Source organism: Vicugna pacos, chromosome 5 (assembly GCF_048564905.1).
Source record: "Vicugna pacos chromosome 5, VicPac4, whole genome shotgun sequence".
Taxonomy (NCBI): Eukaryota; Metazoa; Chordata; class Mammalia; order Artiodactyla; family Camelidae; genus Vicugna; species Vicugna pacos.
The window spans coordinates 61505312-61520600 of record NC_132991.1 but is presented as its reverse complement, the minus strand read 5'-3'; the positions used below and the strand labels follow the sequence as shown (position 1 = coordinate 61520600).

At 35.6% G+C, this 15289-nt stretch overlaps 1 protein-coding gene and 1 pseudogene across 2 annotated transcripts in view; one reads left to right on the top strand and one right to left on the bottom strand.

The window, feature by feature from the left end:
- The window catches only part of ERBB4 (erb-b2 receptor tyrosine kinase 4), a 987764-nt gene that overhangs the window by 686318 nt on the left and 286157 nt on the right, over positions 1–15289 (bottom strand). The gene's annotated exons all lie outside the window — the stretch shown is intronic.
- Positions 297–951, top strand: LOC140696533 (NAD-dependent protein deacetylase sirtuin-7 pseudogene; annotated as a pseudogene).

Below are 15289 nucleotides of genomic sequence, written 5' to 3'. Positions count from 1 at the left end.
TCCCTTTTTTTATTAATGTGGTACCTCATGTTGATTGATTTATAGATGTGGAACCACCCTTGCATCCCTGGGATAAATTTCACTTGGTCGTGGTGTATGATCCTTTTAATATACTGTTGAATTTGGGTTGCTAATATTTTGTTGAGGATTTTAGCATATATGTTCATTGAGGATTAGTCTTTAATTTTCTTGTGGTATCCTTATCTGGTTTTGGTATCAGGGTAATGCTGGCCTTGTTAAATGAGTTTGGAAATTTTCTCTCCTCTTCTATTTCTGGAGTAGTTTGAGCATGATTGATGTGCACAGAAACTCATGCAGGGTTTCCACATTACAGTCTTGAAGTAGATTTCGTCTTTTATTATGTTGAGGTACATTCCCTCTATACCCCATTTGGCACTGTCCTCCATCGATACCAGACAGGCTGGAACTGCCACAAACGTGAGACCCAGATCTGGGACACAACTGTGCACTCCGGGGATAGGGGGATGTAGGGGAAGCCTCTAAATTAGTGGCAACCAAACTGCAGCAAGGCAGACACAATCCTGTGTTTAGTTTCCAGCTTAAAGATTCTAAAAATATATCCTCATCTCTGGTGCATGACTAAGCCTCCTAGCTGGAGCCTGGTGCTTTACAGTGTGAACTTGCAGGGGACCCTGAAGGATGAATGGGCTACCCTGAAACTCCATGGGAAGTATGATGACATAATGCAGCTCTCTTGGACAGGCTGAGCCTGGAGATGCTCCTCTACAGCAGGTGGCAAAAGTCCATCTTCTGCCTGGTAACTGCCCTGCACGTGGGTAAAGAAGGTAGCTACAGTCACACGTCTCTGTCCAGAAACAGAAAGAAGGCTCTGCGTGGGGAACAGGCACCCCACTTGACTCAGCTCCTGTCCTAGGAAACTAGTTTGGCAGAGGCTGCATCAAATGCACAAAAATAATGAAAGTAACATAACTTCTTGTTTGATGAAGAACAGTAAGTGGCAATTTCCAGAAGGCCAGAACTCTTATTCATAGGCAAGTGCTATCTTGAAGGCCAGGATTGCCCTCATGGAGTCTGTTAAGAATTCTTTGGAGGTGACACTTCTACTGGGACATTTTTAGTTATTTGCCTGTGCTTATAGGAAGCCTCTTTGCATTGTTGATTGTCTTCTGGTACAGGCTTGACTATTGAAGACACTTCCCACCTATCCAGCCTCCACATAAGGAGGCAGAGGTGACACCTTTCTGTGAGAACAGAACACAGGAGGTTATTTGAGACCTGGCTGGCCAAGTGGAAATTCACAACTGATTTATTTCATTTCCCAGGCTAGTCTCAGGTGCTTCAGTTTTATTTCTACTACTTCTTACTTAAATGTTAACTTTATGTAAATCTCTTTTCTGTATTTGGTATGCAGTAAAGGTTTGGTTTTGAGTTTGGGCTCCAAGAAGAAGTTTTTATTCTTTTCAAACATTTCTGCACTATAAGAAAAAAAGTATAGAACATACCTCTTTATACCAAACTAGGTATAGAGGAAATGCCTCAACATAATATGTCATATGACAAGCCTGTGGTTACTATCAATATTCAATGGTGAAAGTTGAAAGCTATACCTCTAAGATAAGGGGGGAAAAAAAGGATGCATACTCTTGTCACTTTTATTCAATATAGTGCTGGAATTCCAAGCCAGATCACTTAGGCAAGAAAAAGAAATAAAATAAATCCAAATTGTAATGGAAGAAGTAAAAGTATCACTATTTGCAGAGGACATAATATTCTATGTATAGAAAACTCTAAAGATTCCTCCAAGAATTAGTAGAACTCATCAACAAATTCAGTAAAGTTTCAGGATACAAGATCAGTATATAAAAATCATTTGTGTTTCTATATGCCAGTAACAAATTATCATAAAGATAAATTAACAAAATAATCCAATTTATAAATCCAATTTACAATGACAGCAAAAATAATAAAATACCTAAAAATAATTTTATTTAGGGAGATGAAAGACCTATTTACTGAAAATTATGACATTGATGAAGAAATTGAAAAAGACACAAATAATGTAAAGCTATTCTATGCTAATAAATTAGAATAATCATGTTGAAATGCCCACAATATCCAAGGCAATCTACAGATTCAATTATAGGTAGAGATAGCAATTCCCAGAATTCCAATGGCATTTTTTCACAGAAATAGAACAAAAATTTTAAAAATCAAATGGAATCACAAAAGACTCAGACTAGCAAAAGCAATCTTAAGAAAGAACAAAGATGGAGGCACCACATGCCATCATTTCAAACTATATTACAAAGCCATAGTAATCAAAACAGTATGGTATTTGTGTAAAAATAAGCACATGGATCAATGGAACAGAATAGAGTCCAGAAATAAACCCACACATATGCTGTCAATAAGTTTATGACAAAAAAGACAAGACCTCAAACCATAAAACTTCTAGGAGAAAACATAGGGAGTAAGCTCCTTGGCATTAGTCTTAGCAATGATTTTGTGATTTGACATCAAAAGCAAAAACAACAAAAATAAACAAGTGAGATTAAATCAAACTAAAATGCTTCTGGATAACAAAGAAAACTAGCAACAAAATGAAAAGACTGAATGGGAGAAAATATGTGCAAATCATATATATAATAAAGTGTTAATATCCAAAATATAGAAAAAACTCATGCAACTAAATAGAAAAACAAAACAAAACAGACAATACAATTTTTAAAATGGATAAATGATCTAAATAGGCATTTTTCAAAAAAAGACATACAATGGCCAACAGGTGCATCAAAAGATGCTCAACATCACTAATCATCAGGAAAATGCAAGTCAAAATCACAATGAGATACCATCATGTTGGTGAAGATGAGAAAAGGGAACCCTTGTACACTGTTGGTGGGAATGTAAATTGGTTCAGCCTGTCTGGAAAACAATATGGAGATTCCTCAAAATATTAAAAATAGAACTACCATATGATCCAGCAATTTCACATTTGGCTATATATCTTAAGGAAATGAAAACAAGTTATCTGCACTCCCATGTTCACTGCAGCATTCACAATAGCCAAGATATGGAAACAACCTATGTTTCTATCAATGGGTGAACAGATAAAGAAGATATGGGGTGTGTGTGTGTGTGTGTATAGATATATACACAATGATGTATTAAACAGCCATAAGAAAGAAGGAAATCTTGCTTTTTGTGACAACATGGATGGAGCTTGAGAGCACCATGCTAAGTGAAATCAGTCAGACAGAAAAAAACCAAGTACTACATGGTATCAATTACGTGTGGAATTTTAGAAAGTCCAAATCTTAGAAGCAAAGAATAGAAAAGTGGTTGGCCAGAGACTGAGAGTTAGGAAAAACAGGTTAGTAAAAGGGTCCAAACTTTCAGCTGTAAGATGTAACAAAACTGCTAAGAGAGTAGAACGTTAATGTTCCTTCACACACAAACACACACTCACACACACAAACAAACAACAAATATGTGAAATGATGGATGTATTAATTAACTCGATGGGAGAAATATTTTCACAATGTTTATATATGTATCAAATCACCAGAATGTATACTTGAAATATCTTATGATTTTATATGTCAACTATATCTGATTTTTTAAAATATTTTTTAAAACTGAACATTATGGAGTAGTCTAAGTTCAATCATCAAGACTTTTGTTTCCATATTATTTGGTGAAATATTGTCAGTAAATTAGTGAAATAAAAATTTACATAACTTAAAAGCCTCAGTTCAATTAGTATCTGAGATAAACCAAAAATGACATTCTCATCTCTTTTTTTTTAATCACTGAAGAAGTATCTTTAAAATGAATGTAATTGAACCTGGAGAAAAAATATTTTTGTTGAAATGTGCAGAGTTGAGGTCATTTTCAGTTTAAAGTATAGAATTTTGTCTAAATAAACTATTTTATGCTTTTAAATCTCCATTAGGCATTTTTAAATGGGTGCAAATGCAATACTTGAAAGAAACAACTGACAATATTTCAACAGTGTTGCTTTAATTTGAAGAAAGCTTCCTTCTTCCTACAGACTCTGCAGTGTTATCGGTAAGAATTGATTGACTTTGTCTTTAAAAAGTTTATTATTATTATTATCATCATAGTTTTTTCTATTGAATGCATCAGAATTTCCTTAAATAATCTTTATGCTGTCATTATCTTAGATGTGAGGTTATGTAAAAAGAAAAAAAATCCAAGAATTTAGATCTCTTTTGGAGTTTGTGGGTTAATCCATGTGTTATACGAAAGGTAAGATCAAAGCTGGGTGACAATGAGGATTTTTCTTGAATCAAACAGCCAATGTAAAGAAAGGGCTAAGACTAGAATTGAAGTGTTCTGATCCAAGAACAATCTTTGAATCACATGGATCTTTTCATTCTGAACCTTTTTAATTATATACATAATAAATTTTATCTAGTACTGACAGATAATAGGTTATAAATTAAATATTCCAATTAACAAATAATTTTTATAAGTTATGGATAACAATATTTTAAAGCTTGAGTTTTATTCAATAGATCTTTCTACGAAAATGGAAATGTTTTACATATGTGTTACCTGATATAGTAACTGAAATCCACTTGTAGCTATTGAATACTTAACTATGTCTAGCATAACTAAGACATTGAATTTTAAATATTATTTAATTTTCACTAAATAATTGCATATGGCTAGTGGCTACTGTGTCACACAGTAAAATTTTAGAATTTAATTAGACACATTGGCTAAATTATCTTAAAAGGTCACTGTACTTCATGTACATCATTATAAGATTGCTGATTGATATTTACAGTAATAAGATGATATTTAGAAATATAGTTTTTATGTTTCTGTAAGTTCACCTACTCATAACTCTGTTACTGTATAGAGATCTACAGAACTACATACACCAGACTCCTAATGCAAATATTGGTTCTGCATTTGAATAAAGGGATACTAAGAGAATTAGTTAAATGAATTTGCTGTTTTATTTGTTTAAGGGACGTTCTTTATAGCATTACCTTTATAAAAATCCATGGAATAAAATTTTCATAGGATTTGGTGCCAGGAAAAGCCATTGAATAAATAATTTATTGTACATCTCTCCCTTTTTCTGGTTGCCAGGAAGCTTAATCCAAATGTGAGTGGTCACTAATAACATACTTCTAGATAATAAATTTACCACTAACTTTGAATTGAGTTTTCCTATTCTTATTTTCACCTGTCTTAGCTTTATCTATTTATTCCCCCTTTTGCAAACCTTGCCATACATCATAAAAGAAGATATACAAATAGCCAGTAAGTACACAGAAATTTCTAAATTTCACTAATAATTAGGAAAATACATTTTAAAATTACAATGAGATATGACTACACACCTATAAGAATGGTGAATATTAAATAAATACACACCCAAAAAATAGAAAGAAAAAAGAAAAACCTGGCAACATTCAGGTGGGCCAAAATGTAAAAACAAGAACAACTGAAATTTCCATACACTGCTGGTAGAAGTGTAAATCTGTACAAAGCTAAGTATATGCATACTTGTGATTCAATCATTCTGCTCTGGTACATAATACCAACAGAAATGCTACACGTGTGCACCAAAAGGGATGTACCAAATGTTCATTGCTCTACTATTTATAATAGCTGCCATGTTGAATATGGACCACTTTGTGTTCAACAATAGTAGAATTGATAAATAAATTTATTACATATTCATGCAAAATGATGCTACATGGCAAAGAAAATTACTGAAATACTGGTACTGAATCTCACAAGCAAACTGAAGTGAGGGAAGCAGAAACAAAAGAATATATACTTAATGAATCCATTTATATAAAGATCAAAGCAGGCAAAATTAATCTTTGGTATTAAAGTCAGGATATGGATACTTCGGGGAAGGAGAGGAGTCGTGATTGGGTGAAAGCACAGAGAGAATTTTAGGGTGCTTGTATGGTCTGTTACCTGATTTGGAAGATAATTAGATAGTGTACCTCATTTATGGAAATTCATGGAGATGTATGCTTAACATTTAAACAATTTTCTGTCTGCATGTGACACATAAAATAATCAAGGTCACCTTAAAAGTCCTTTTATTCAACACGTATTTGTGTCACAGTGTATTTTCTCTGGAGAAAGTCAATAAATAAAAATATGCATCGAAATAATTAGTGAGAAGTGATAAAAACTGAAAACCTCACAGTTTTATCAATGGCCATAATTGACATTTTTCATCATATGAGCTCACTTGAGATGTGTATAGTGTACATTTTAGGTATCACATTGTTTAAAGTGAGTTAGGATTTCTCAATATTTCTAACACAAGATATATCCTATATAGTATAGAATAGAAACAAGAACATGAAAAGTAATAATGTCAGAAATTCAGTTCACGAAACATTAGTTTTTGTGTTTTTATAGTCGTATTCTACCTTGAAGGTTAAAAGTAAAAACAAGTTTTAGAAATATTACTTATCTTGGTGCTGTGAAGTCACTAACAAGGAAAAATTTTTGTTAGTTAAAAAAATTCCTGTGAGGGAGATCCTCATTAGCAATTTGATATGGGTATAGTTTGCATATATTATAATTATCTAATATTTAAAATCTCTATACTGAATTTTTACTTTTCTTTTGGCTATGAGCCTACTTTTCTTAAATTGATTTATTAATGTCCAAGGATGCTTTGCAGTTTTATCCTTTTAGCAATAATAGATGCAATATATCACAAAAACAAATTTTTAAGAGAACATCATTAGAGTGATGTAGCACTGGTAATAAACCCCTTCACACTTGGATGAACTTAAATCAGTTTCTCTTTATTGATTTTTGGTCATAACATAATTTTAAAGTTCAACTCAGTTAATAAAAAAAGATTTGCTCTAGTGTTATGGGCAAAATACTTGTGATGTAAGTTTCCACTTCATTTGTGGAAGACTGGTATAGTTGTATCGTATACAGACCATGGATAGATATTGCAGTGAGAAGATTATTTTATGATAATCTCTGTGTGTAATATCTTTTCCTCCCCTTTAATTGATGTGAATCCTTCAACTCATCCTTATCATGATAGGATCCAAAGACTACAAAACTGAATGTTTATTTCCTATTGCCTTCGATTTATGTATATTTATGTGTATGTGTGGGTGTATGAGTGAAAGGTGTAAAAATTTAGTATTTATCAAATGTAAAAATAGTGAATCTGTTTAAATGATTAATTTTATGCATATTGTGAGAATGCTTTAGTTTAATTTTACTAATAATGTGATCATTTTCTTAACACTATGTTAGTTCTTTATGTAGAATTGTCAGTCCTATTTATAGAGTAGAATGGTTTTTGAACATGTAATTAATTCATTACACTCATTTCAAAAATCAGTTAATATAACTTGTTTGTAACATTATGAATGGCAAACTCTATGAAAGGTTTGTTCCATCAGGAGAATTAGTATCTTCATCCAGAATTAAGTAATTAAATATACCAAAAAAAAGTTAAAAATGGTGGTATATGAACTCAGATAAGGATATTAAACTTCTGTATATTGGTATTCTTCTTGTAAACTGTAACTACCATAATGGTTCTCATTTTTCCCCACAGCAACATAACAGATTATATATACTACATTATTCCCTGGGTTCACTCAGATGTTCCACAGCATTTATGAAAATTCTCAGTTCTCTACCAATCATTCCTGACCTTCAATTTTTACACAAAGAAACCATTCAGAATGCAAGAGAGCTAATGCTCACACTGTTTTAACTTTATACCCACTCTATATTTTGAAAAGTAAATTATTCACAAATGTCTTTGCTTTAGTTTTAACCATGTCATATAACATTCATCACATGTATTGTGTTAAGACTCTGTGGATCCAAACAGCTGGTCCATAACACAGTGAGCACACACTAAAGAGAAAGGTATCATCAGATAAAAAGCAATCAATGGCTTAAGGAATATTAAAGGAAAATGTCTAGCACGAATGATAGAATATAATATTCATTAACTCTTGATTCTGACAGCAAGAAAGGCAATAGATACTTGCCCTATTCTGTAGCAGCCAAAAAAAGGCAAGATCTTAATATTCATGTATCTAGAGATAAATAAGTCCTCTATGGAGCTGACCAGAGCCAAAATTCAAAATATGTATACAATCCCAACCCTCTGTCACTGCTCACCAAAGCTCCTGACATCTTTGCAAGTTCAAATGTTATCTAACCTTTAAAAGTCAGTCTAAATGTGTCCACTCATTCAACAAATATTTATTGATCCAGGGATCCTCTATTAGGAATATAGGGGAAAAAACAAGACACAGAACTTTCTCACGTAAAAGGGCAGACGATCTAATTTGAAGCAGACATAGAAACAATTTGTTACTACAGTAAAACATGTCTATAGAGGGTGGCCAGGGTAAGGTTAGGCAGACAACAGACATCTGAGTATGAATTTCCAAAGGAAAAAGAAGGGATCTATTCCATCTCTCACAGTGACAACCATGTCATCAGGATATTGAGAATGGTTAGAGGTAGTTAACAGAGTCATTAAAACATCAGCTTCAGAATCTGAAAGAACTAGGCTCAAATTCAACTGAAGGCACTTGCCATGTTGCCGAGCCTGGATAATTTCTTAACATACTTAAGTTTCCATATCTTAATCTATAAAATGGGACTATTGTAAAGCACCTAGGTCCTAGGACATAAAGAGTGTTCAATAAAGCATAGATTTCATCTGCTGCACTTGTATCCTAAGATAGAATTTTGAGCCAATGTGCATCATGACCACAAAAAAAAAAGAGACTAATATCTATTTGTAAATGAGCTAAGAAAAATGTTTAAAAACTATTTACAGAATGCCTAATACTATCAGCTTGCCTTATGACAGCATGTAACATGATTATTAACAAAATTAACATAAGATATAAAATAGTCATTTGCTGCAATCGCAAAGAAATGCAATGCTGATGAGAGCTGCTTTAGAAATATTGGTGGAAAATCTCTTCAAATTGCACATAAAAATGGGATCTACTTTGAGTTTCATTAGGTAAGAACTTCAGTTCTGTGTGGCTTTAATTAATAACATCTGAAGTACAAACTAATTTTTTTCTACAGGGAGGCTTATCCAGAAAATTACAGGCAATTTAATCCTTCCGTAATATACGAGAGATTTTTTTTCTAAAACCCTAACTCTGTTCTTCAAACAGTAAAACATTAATTATCCTGGCTACGGCCTTCATTCTTTTGTTTTGTCTGTTTGTTTGTTTGTTAGCTTGTTCATTTTTAAAGGACACTAAGATGGTAAGCCAATAAGAAAAAAGAGGGCAAAGTCAGGCCATGTTCTCATGAGATTTAAGTCTGAGAAAACATCTAGAATTAATACCTTGTGAGCCTAGAGCTAGTCAACCAGTTAATTGCCTTCAACAATGTTTATCATTAATCCAGATATTGCCATTCCATTGCAGTTAAATAAGGAATTTCACATTGGTAAGAGAACGTCTACAGTGCTATTCATATCTCACTAAAGGTTGACTGCTGTCTTCCATAGCACGTTAGTGGCTCATACTGGTTTATGTTAATATCGTGGTATTTACCCTGGTAATCTAGGCTCCTGTGCCTCAAAGAGGCGAAAGACCCCTACAAATCTCTCAGTTTATACTTAATATATAGACTGAGATACTCAAAATTCTGAAATACAGCCATGTTAACTATTTTTAAAATCTCAACACTTGAAGTTCATTGTATTCCCTTGAAATTTTATTCTACAATGTTGTATACCACTTTTTAAACCATTCAAATGTAATCATTTAAAACAAACAAACTCTGTGGAGTGCAAGAAACACGTAGGGTGATTCCTACTAGAATCCATTGCTTTTTGTGATACCAAAAATGTCATAAAATAGTATTATTTTCTAATATTAAGGAAGGAAGGGAGACTTTTAGAATCATAAAATCATGACGTGCCAGGGTTTAGAAATTACGTAGTCCAAATCCTCATGTTAAAAACAATAAATGAGACTCAAAGAATGTATGCTTTTAAACAATGGTCAGTGATGAAGCTGAGACCATTTCTTATTTTGTCCCCTTATTTATTACATTTCCAAAAAGTATATAAACTACAAATGGTAAGGTAGAGTTTGATAGCAGTGAGTAAAGAGGTGACATAGTCACCTTTACGCTGTAATTTGGATACACACACATATAACACTTTCAAACTGCAAGCATGTCAAAAAGATCTCAATTATAACATTTTTCAATATCCCTCAATCGATGTTTTTCAATAAATTAAAAATTATGTCTTAAGCAATTCCCTCAGTTTGAGATTAACAAGATTTGTTGTGATTCCAAACAGTGCACTTTTTGGATCACTTTTTTCCATTTGTGTTGGTTAAACTCAGAATAGCTGTGTTAGAGGGAAAGTGTAAGAATGTAGTTATTCATACTAAGTCTGCCTGCAGCATTCTTCCACCACTTACTGACCCTCCCTAGAAGCTATCAAGACCCAGTGGGCAACTATATCACATATCTCCCTTGTCCTGATCATTCACCCCTGAAATTATATACCCTTCACTCCTACACCTTATAAACAGTAATGTGAATTGTGTGTGTAGCAAAACTGACTATATGACAGATTCCTAGGAACAAAATAGAAACTTGCATAAACCCTCCAGTTTTGGCAATGAAAACAGCCTTTTATTATAAAGTGACAGTTTTATAACTTCAAAAGTGGGCTTTCATTTTTATATAATATTTAATGCAGGAATGAAAAATGTATATTTATCAACTCACAAAAAAAATGGAACTTTTCATCAGCATTGCCAGAGGTAAAGGGACCTTCATAGCAAATGAAGTAGAAGAACTATTTCAACTATTGCAGTACCTTAAATGAAGAAAATAGTTTTAATTTTTGATAATAAATCACTTTTGTAGCATTGCAAAGATTAAGAAACTTGCTTATCAAAATAGAATTTAGCCATCACTATGTAAGGTCCTTAGGCAATGAGAACTTCAGTAAAATAGTTTTTCCCTTTTATAACTGGATCAATATTCTTGAGTCTATAAATATATGTATTCATGGAGCCCCTTTCACCTACAATGTTTCATTTTTGCTACAAATTCTTCAGTGTCACAGGAGCCTGAAAGACTTAAATTAAATCTAAACAGACTTCCGGGCAAGATGGCGGAGTAGAAGGACACTCGTAAGTCACCCTCTCCCACAAATACACCAAGACCCACATCTACAGACCCACTCAGCCAACCAGAGCACCTGCGGAACTCCAACAGATCATCGCCCTCTTCAAAAGATAAAGACGCCAAAAATCTGGTAGGAGAAAAGGAAAAAAGAAAGAACAAAAGGCAAAGCAGCGCGGGACGGGTCCCGCGGGGAGGGAGCGGCAAAGGAGGACTGGCGCTTGCTCGCTGGGTCTCCCCTCTCCAATTGAGAGGCCAGCGGGACGGAGGGGGAGCCTCCAAGGCTCAGATCTGCACAGAGCAGCCCTTGTCTGACAGAACTAAGTTAAACGGGCACAGAGCGTCCCCCCGACACCCAGCCTGAGACGCGGGCCGGCAGCGGCGGGCAGGGCCAGGCTGCACAAGCCGGGCGGAGGACGGGGGCGGCTGCATGGAGGCAGCTCCAGGGGACTGCAAGGGGCTGGGCGCCGGGGCTGTGGGTGTACAGGACAGAACAACCTGGGCCCTCCATAAAACAGCAAGGTTGATGTGCTCTCGGGGGAAGGGTGCATACCCCCATCTCTGAAAACCCGCGGAAACTTTTCAGGGGAAGAGGGGCGGGGCCCAGGCAGAGCCGCCATATTCTCCGGCGCTTAGCACCCAGGCGGGGGCAGAGGCGAAACCTGCGTCTGCACCGAAGGGCTTAGCAGCCGCAAGGGCCAGACTGAGACGGGCCTACAGCCCTGGGCAGATAGGACCCTTCCATTCTGGTACCCCAGAGAACTTGCTCCACAAAGACAAACAAGCAGCTGGGTCTTGGCTCAGAGCAGGGACGAGGCTGCCCCTCGGTCTTCCCCGAGCCCACCCGCTGAGCGCGACCAGGGCGGAGCGCCAAACGGGGCGGAGCGCCAAACGGGGCGGAGCGCCGGCGCAGAGCGCGCAGCCGCACAGAGCAGCGGTGCTACCGGCAGCGCAGGCAGAGGGAGAGCGGCCCCCCGCCTGTGGGGCAGGAACACAACCCCTGACCGAGGTGCTGGGAGGGGGCACGACCCGCCCTCCTGCCTGGCCAGTCTGCAACATCTGACTGCGGCATCCAGAGGGGCAGTGACCCGCCCGCCCGCAGCAGAGGAGAGCTGCATCTGACCCCGCGATAGGAGAGGCGCGATCTGCTTGCCGACAGGAGCTGGGAGCAGCACAGAAGAGGGCACCAACGGAGGGCCTATGAAAACAAGCTGAGCTTCCAAAACAGGACGAAGACAGAAGGACATCACATTAAAAGCACACACACTCCAGGAGAACACCGACAACCCCCCCTTTTTTTTTATTTTTTTATTTATTTATTTTTTTTTTGGTTTTTGTTTTGCTTTGTTTTGTTTTTTTGTTTTCTGTTTTTGTTTCTGTTTTGTTTTGTTTTAATCTGTTTTTACCTGTTCTATTTTCAATTACTCTTTTAATTTTTACTTCTTAATTCATTTCTATTTCTCTTGGGTTTTGATGTCCTGTTATTGATTAGACACAGGCTTCAAACACATATATTCATCTCCCCACCCCCTTTTTTTTAAGGTTTTAAAAGGACTTCTCCACCCGATTAATACTCTGCTTCAACCCGCTCTTCTATTATTCATTATACATTGTTTTCAAACCCTCTTTCTCCCTTCTTTTAAAAATCTTTCTCTCTCTCTCTTATTCTTTTCTCTTTTTTTCTTTTTTCTTTTTTTTCCTAAGTTCTATTCCTAAATAGGCATTAGATAGATAAAATCCTTAAGATCCAAAATAGACAACTGATACTCCATAAACCACAGTGCCAGAGGTATGAACAAGATGAAGAAGCAGAGAAACCTTTCCCAATTAAAAGAACAAGAGGACTCCCCTGAAAGAAAGCTCAATGAAATAGACATCGATAGCCTACTAGATCAAGATTTCAAAAAAGGAGTGATCAAATTGCTGAAGGAATTAAAAGAGATAATGCTTAGAGAAATAAAATATGTCAAAAATGAAATTGAAGCTATAAAGAAGAGCCAAGCAAAATGGGAAAACTCAATGACAGAGATGAGGAATGATCTAACAGCTGTGCAAAGCCGACTAGTTAATGCAGAGGAACGAATTAGTGATCTAGAAGACAGGGCAATAGAAAGCACCCATTCAGAAGAAGTACAAGATAAGCAAATAAAAAATAATGATAATAGCATAAGGGACCTATGGGATAATATAAAGCATCCCAATCTTCGCATAATAGGGGTCCCAGAAGGAGAAGAAGGATCAAAGGGAATTGAAAAGGTTTTTGAAGAAATCATGACTGAAAACTTCCCAAACTTAAAGAAAGAATCAGATATACAAGTACAGGAAGCTGAGAGGGTCCCAAACAGGAAGAACCCAAATAGACCCACACCAAGACATATCATAATCAAGATGGCCAGACTCAAGGATAAAGAAATGATTCTAAAGGCAGCAAGAGAAAAGCAAAGAGTGAACTACAAGCGAACCCCCATAAGGCTCTCAGCTGATTTCTCTACACAAACACTACAGAAGGGAGTGGCAAGAGATATTCAAAGCCCTGAATGAAAAAAAGATGCAGCCTAGGATACTTTATCCAGCAAGGCTATCCATTAGGATAGAAGGAGAAATAAAGAGTTTCACAGACAAAAAAAAGCTGCAGGAGTTTAGCAACACTAAACCCATGCTAAAAGAAATATTGAAAGGGCTATTCTAAATAGAAAAGCAGCAGGATGCTACACAAATGAGAAACGTACAACTGGAAAGGTGATAACTCATGAATTACAAATAAAGAAAACACGAAATTATAAAAGAAGACATACAAATCACTGAGAGTGGGAGAGGGAGGCAGGGAAATATATAATTTTTTTTTCTTTCTTTTTTAAATTTTTTTTAACAGTAGGATGGGTTTGAGATCATGTTATTATCAGTTTATTAAAAACGGGTATAGGTTAATAGATTTACAAAAAAGGGTAACCACAAGTCAAAAATTTACGAGGGAGTCACAAAAATTAAATAAAATCCATGATAATACAAAGGAAAATTACCAAACCACAAAAGGAAGAAGAAAGGAACAAAGAGGATATACCAATTCAACTGCAAAGATAAGTTCAAAATAGCAATAAACACACATCTATCATTAATTACTGTAAATGTTAATGGACTAAATGCTCCAGTCAAAAGACATAGAGTGGCAGAGTGGATAATAAAGCAAGAACCTTCAATATGCTGCATACAAGAGACCCACTTTAGGGAGAAGGACACATATAGATTGAGAGTGAAAGGATGGAAAAGGATATTCCATGCAAATGGAAAAGCCAAAAAAGCAGGTGTTGCAGTACTGATTTCAGACAAAATAGACTTTAAAACAAAGGCCATAAAGAAAGATAAAGAAGGACATTTTATAATGATTAAAGGAGTGATACAAGATGAAGATATTACACTCGTTAATATATATGCACCCAATATAGGAGCACCTAAGTACATACAAGAATTACTAACAGAGATAAAGGGGGATATTGATGGGAATACAATCATAGTTGGAGATTTTAACACTGCATTAACATCACTATACAGATCTTCCAGACAGAAAATAAACAAGGCAACAGAGAAATTAAATACTACAATAGAAAAACTAGATTTGGTGGATATTTTCAGAGCTTTACACCCCCAAAAAATAGAATATACATTCTTTTCAAGTGCACATGGAACATTTTCCAGGATCGATCATGTACCTGGACACAAAAGAAACCTCAACAAATTGAAGAAGATAGAAATTATCTCAAGCATCTTTACAGACCACAATGCCATGAAACTGGAAATCAACAACAGAGAAACAAAGGAGAAAAAAAGAAAAGCATGGAGATTAAACAATATGTTATTGAAAAAACAATGGATCAATGAGGAAATCAAAGCTGAAATTAAAAAATACCTTGAGACAAATGATAATGAAAGCACAACCACTCAAAACCTATGGGACACAGCAAAGGCAGTGCTAAGAGGGAAGTTTATAGCGATACAGGCCTTTCTCAAAAAAGAAGAACAATCACAAATAAACAAGTTAACCCACCACCTAAATCAATTAGAAAAAGAAGAACAAAAAGCCCCAAAAAGCAGCAGAAGGAAGGAAATAATAAAGATCAGAGAGGAA